Raw genomic sequence first — 6,407 nt, forward strand, 5'->3', positions numbered from 1 at the left:
TAACCTAGGCTGATAGGGGTTAAGGCCCAATTGCTACCGTTACTGTAATGGGCTATGGCCCACACTGTACGATTATTGTTAAAGGGCTCAGACCTAGACTGATTATGTTTCTGTATACAAACTGTTTCCTAAATAAGGGGATTACACACTGAGTTCTTGTAAACTCACCCTCTCCTTTTAACCTTTCAGGTAATCCCCAGCTTTGGTCGGTCCGAAGCTGTGAGGGACTCGGAGATGGCCACACAACTACACATGATTTATTCTGTTTTGGTCATTTACTAAAGCACTTTGATTTTGATTCGGGTTGTAATAAGGCCTCTACAATTTCTGGATTTTAAATTTGGGATTTGATGTGATTGTGATTTATATATGCTAGAAGTAGAACACGGTTTTCCAAAACAAGGACTGTTTTCTAACACTACGCTTCCACACCTCAATTTTTAAATATCACATTTTCGTAAATCATTTGCTTTAAATTAAGTTGTAGAAGATTATTTGGGTTTCTTTTTGTCTTATTGTTATCTTAACTTTGAGATGTTTCTATTCAGGGTTATGAACTAAATTCCCTACATACCTAGGATAGATGAAACCTATGATGAATCTTATTATTTGATTCCTAGTTACATGATAAATACATGATTCTTGTTCTCAATTATATATGCTTATTTCATGTTTTAGTATTTTCAGGATATTAATTCATGTTTAATGTGCTTAATGAGTGGAGCAAAAGTCCCTGTTTAAGAGTAGATTTAGCATAATTGAGTGGAGTTGCATGCAATACTAGAAATACGACGACATAAATCTACCGACTTAGAGTCAAATCTAATAGGGGAATTCATAAGTTGAGTTAATGCGACAATAGGGGTTTTAATTAGAAAGAGATTTCAATTAATCAACCTACAGTCAGTTGTTCTTACTCTCGAAAGAGATATTAACATATTTCAGGGATTTCTACGGATCAAGGCACAAGTGAATAAATCGTTTAATTCAAGTTCAAAATAATAAGTGAAGTCTAGGTGGATTCTTTCCTGAGTATTGTCTATCTCATTGGTATATTTGATAATTTTCCTATTTTATTCTCTGTTGCTTTCTTAGTAAATTAGTTTAGTAATTTTAGATTAAAAACAATCACTCCAATTTATCGGCTAAATAATAGAAAAACAGTAATTACTAGTACTTTTACTCCTCGTGGATACGATATTCCCTACTCACCATAAATAAACTATTGTTCGACAGGTGCACTTGTCTTAGTCGTATTTTTAGTTAGTTTAACGACCATCAAGTTTTTTGCGCTGTTGCTGCGGACTAGAATATTAGGAACACTTGATTTTTATTAATTTAGCCATTTATTTTTTCTACATTTTTTTTAGTTTAATTTTTGTTTTCTAATTTTTTTATTTGTTTCTGGCAGGTTCTTTTAGTTTATGACTAGAAGAAAACCGTTAGGACTTTTATTGTTTGATAGTGAGATTAAGAGTACAACTCGCAGAAACCGTAGAGAAGCAAGGCAGAGTCGATAGAATATAGTGGAAGAGCAAGAGGACGTTATTATTGTTACTAAGGAGATGGCTGATAATCAGAATAATCAACTACGTCCTATGGCTGCCGCGAATCCTGCAAATCCGAATCCTGCTCCTTGTACTATGTACTATTATGTCAAGCCCACTTTAACTAGGGCTGAATCGAGTATTATGAGGCCCACTATTGCTGCAAATAATTTTGAACTAAATCCGAACACTATTCAGATGGTACAACAATTTGTTCAATTAGATGGTTTACAGGATGAAGATCCAAATACTCATTTGGCTAATTTTATAGAAGTCTGTGATACTTTCAAGATTAATGGCATTTTGGACGATGCCATTCACCTAAAATTGTTTCCCTTCTCATTGAGGAATAAAACTAAATAGTGGTTGAACTCCTTACCACGAGCTTTTATCACTATATGGGATCAAATGACCGAGAAATTTCTATTGAAGTATTTCTCACCGACTAAGATAGCTAAGTTGAGGAATTATATATCTTCCTTCGTGCAGATGGACTTAGAGACCTTATATGATGCATTGGTGAGGTATAAGGACTTATTGAGATGGTGCCCTCACCATGGGTTACCTTTATGGCTACAGGTTCAAACCTTTTACAAGGGTTTGAATCCCACAACTAGACAGTTAATTAATGTAGCAGCCAGTGGTTTCCTGAATAATAAAACACTTGAAGAGGCTTATGAGTTTATAGAGGAGATGTCACAGAATAATTATCAGTGGCAAGTTATTAGTACAAAACTGACAAAAGCAGCCAGTGTTTTTAACTTAGATGCAGTCACCATGTTATCGAATCAAGTAGAACTCTTGAATAAAAAAATTGATGGTTTATGTGTTTCTACGTAGGTACATCTAGTGATCCAATGCGACGCAAATGGAGGTTGAATAAATAATTCAAAATATTTACCCTTGGGTCCTAGCATGGAGAATGAGAAAATAAATTAGATGGACAATAATTCTAGACCTCAAAATAATCCTTATAGTAATGACTATAATACAGGATGGAGGAACACCCAAATTTCTCATGGGGTGGTCAAGGAAACCAAATACCATAACCCACCCCAGGCTTTCAACAACAATCCTATCATCAAGAGAAGAAACCGAACCTTGAAGAGATGTTAGCAAAATTTATTTTGGTGTCAGAGACCCATTTTCAAAACACTGAAATAACTTTGAAAAATCAACAAGCGTCAATTCATGGACTCGAAAATTAAACTGGACAGCTTGCTTAATTGGTTTCAGAAAGGCATCAAGGTAGTTTACCTAGTAACTCTAAACCCAACCCAAAAGAGCATGTGAAAGCAGTTACATTAAGGAATTGAAAGTGTTGGCTGAACCTGAAAAAAAGCTGCAACATGAATCTGATAAGGAAAAGGACGATGGGGTACAACCTGAAGTGAGTGAAACACCAGCACTTAAAGAATATAAACCACCGATCCCATATACAACAAAGTTGAAGAAAGACAGCATGGATGCACAAGTTGGTAAATTTCTTGAACTTTTTAAACAGTTGCGTATTAACTTACCTTTTGTTGAAGCTATTTCGCAGATGCCCATATATGCAAAATTTTTGAAAGAGCTATTAACAAATAAAAGGAAGTTTGAAGAGCTATCCACGATGGAACTCAACGGGGAATGTTCAGCTATTCTTCAAAATAAGCTACCAACTAAGCTAAAAGATCCAGGAAGTTTTACTATTCCCTATTTTATTGGTAGTTTAAATATTGAGAAAGTATTAGCTAATTTAGGTGATAGCATTAATTTGGTGCCTTATAAAATGTTCAAGAAGCTTGGTCTTGGGGAACCAAAACCCACTATGATGAGTATTCAATTAGCTAATAGATCTGTTAAACATCATAGGGGTATTATTGAAGATATCCTTGTAAAAGTAGATATATTCATATTCCCTGTTGATTTTGTTGTGATTGACATGGATGAGGATGTTGAGGTGCCTTTAATTTTAGGTCGCCCATTTTTAGCCACTACTAAGGCAATCATTGATGTGGGTGACGGTAAACTTATGCTTCGGGTAGGTGATTAAGAGATTATTTATAAAATATATGATGCATAATTAATTAAGTCAAATAATCCCAAAACAAAATTCAAATCCAACGAAAATCCCATTATCGAACACTCAGCGAAATACTTAAATTCAAGAGGTACTAAAAAAATAAGGAATAGAGTATAAGAAAAATAATAATAATAGGACGAGTAAAAGAATAATAAAAATAATAATAGTAGACAATAAAATTCTTATAGAATAAAATAATAAAATAATAAAATACACTCATTAGGTCATCAAACTAGGGAATAAGAATGAATAATAATAAATGAAAAGAATCAAATACAAAAATCTAAAAGCAGAAAAGAAAGAACATACTAATGCAAGGTATCAAAGTATTAATACTCAAGAAAAACAACATGGTAAAAATAGGAACAAGAAATAATAAATGACTAATAAAATGAATAAAAATAAGAATAAGAGAAAAAAATAATAATTAATATAAATAAAGAATAAAGAAGAATAAAAAAATATAGTAGAAATAAGAGTAATAAATAAAGAAAAAAATAAAAATAAAATAATGAAAAAGAAGGGGCAAACGGTGGTTGACTGAGGGTGGGGTGATTGGAAGTACTAGGGCGGCAAAAATGGCAAGGAAGAAAGGCTAGTTGGAGAGAGGTAGGGGGTGCGGGGGCGATTTGTGTGTGTGGGCTGCTCAACGTGGAGAAGGGCGTCGAAGGGGAGAAAGCTAGGCGAGGGGGACTGATGAGGTGGTGGCTGTGGCTTGAAGGTGGGTCGGCATGAAGGGGGATGTGGCTAGGGTGCGACTAGGGGGTGAAGGTGTGTGGGGAGAAGAAAGGGAGGGGGAAAAAGAAAAGGGGAAGAGCGTAGGACTTCACGAGGGTGAAGGATAAGATAAGAGGGTGTTGGGTCATGGTTGTTGGGGGATGCAGAAGACAGTGACCGGAAAGGGTGAGGTGAATGACAGTCGATGGTGTTGGGATGTTGAGGAGCGGCAGCTAGGGTTTATTTGTGAGAGAGGAAGAAGAGAAACAAAAGGAAAAAGGGGGCTAGGATTTTAAGGGTGACAAGGTCGTGTTAGGGCCTATGTTGGGCCACACGGCTGTCTCACACGCCCGTGTGGATCTTCCCAGCTCGTGTACGATTAAAATTTCTAACCCAGACTTCACACGGCCCTGGACACGCTAGTGTGTCCAAGCTGTGTGGCACACACGACCGTGTACTAGGCCGTGTGTGTGTTCCTTCACTTCTCCCACTCCCCTGTAAGATCCCACACGCTTGTGTGTCACAGTTCTATCTCATAGACGACCGTGTCTCTTGCCCGTGTAACTCTATAACTTGATTTAAAATAAAAAAAAATAGCTCCAAGGTTCACATGGCCTAGGACATAGCCATGTGGTCCATTTTAGGTCGTCTAACCTTCGAATTTTTGAAAAATTAAGTCCCAATATCGACACAGCCAAGGACACGCCTGTGTGTCTAGGTCGTGTGGGTCACATAGCCATGTTGCAGGGCCATGTAACTTATTGTCGAACCCCTTATTGTGCATATGGCCTGGGACATGCCTATATGTCCAACCTATGTAGGTCAATTTTTTTTAATTTTTAAAATTAATTAGTTTTAAAAATAACATGAAATAAAATAAAAATAATTAGTAGAGTGTTCACACTTGGGTTGCCTCCCGAGAAGCACTTATTTAGAGTCTAAACTCCACTTACCTTGTACACGCACTGTCACGGTGGTCCACGGAGCCGAGGCTCCTATTTTTCACTATAAATTCTTTTATCAAAATAATGTTTAAGTCGAGTACTATTTACATTAAATGTGTCAAATTCATAATGAGTTACCTCGACTATACCATAAGGAGACACTTTCAGTACTGTATATAGGATTGATCCGTTTGACTCGAGATACGAAGGGTAGATTCGTGTATCCATTTTTTCCAGTAGTACTTTGTCTCCAACCATAAATTGGTTTGTTCTCATCGCGTGCTCTACATGGCATTGCTTTCACTCTTCATCGTGCTCTATTGGTTTCTCCTTAACATGTGTTCGCCATTCACGTAGTTCATTGATTTGTAGTGTTCATTCTTCACGAGTCGTTTTGTTCCTGTCGCATTGACTGAAACATGGCTCCTTTATGATCTCTTATGGGATTTCCTACAAATAAGGTTGAGCCACATGGTTACTCACGTTACCAGAACATTTGAAATCATCTCGATTAATAGAGACTCTCACAGAATCACGTGCTTAGAGAGTAATTGTTTTGTTACCTACACAAAGTACTAATTCACCCGCACTAACATCAATTATAGTTCTAGCAGTTGCTAAAAAGGGTCGTCCTGAAATTAAAGGTACATCATTGTCCTCATCCATGTCTAAAACAAAAAAGTCAACAGGGAATATGAATTTGTCTATTTTAACAAGCATATCCTCAATAACACCTCTAGGATATCTAATCGTTCTATCTGCTAACTGAATACTCATCCTAGTTTGTTTGGGTTTCCCAATACCTAGTTGTTTAAACATTTTCTAGGGCATGACATTAATACTAGCCCCTAAATCAGCCAAAGCATTATCAATATTCAAACTACCAATTAGATAAGGAATAGTAAAACTCCCTGGATCTTTCAGTTTGTAGGGTAGTTTATTTTCTATGATGGCCGACCAAACTGTATTTAGCTCCACAGTCAATGAATCATCTAACTTCCTTTTGTTTGCCAAAAGCTTCTTTAAAATTTTGAAGTAATTGGCCATCTGCGAAAGAACTTCAACAAACGGTAAGTTAATATGTAATTTTTTCAAAAGTTTAAGAAATTTACCAAATTGTTCGTTCGTGTGGTC

General features: G+C 36.3%; 1 non-coding gene across 1 annotated transcript; it reads right to left on the reverse strand.

Annotated features, from left to right (window-relative positions):
• Positions 1–2,003: 2,003 nt before the first annotated feature.
• Positions 2,004–2,110, reverse strand: LOC128042071 (small nucleolar RNA R71). Its single transcript, XR_008197279.1, has one exon. It is a non-coding gene; the product is annotated as a small nucleolar RNA R71 (small nucleolar RNA).
• Between the last annotated feature and the right edge of the window lie 4,297 nt (positions 2,111–6,407).

This window comes from Gossypium raimondii, chromosome 6 (assembly GCF_025698545.1).
Source record: "Gossypium raimondii isolate GPD5lz chromosome 6, ASM2569854v1, whole genome shotgun sequence".
Classification (NCBI taxonomy): domain Eukaryota; kingdom Viridiplantae; phylum Streptophyta; class Magnoliopsida; order Malvales; family Malvaceae; genus Gossypium; species Gossypium raimondii.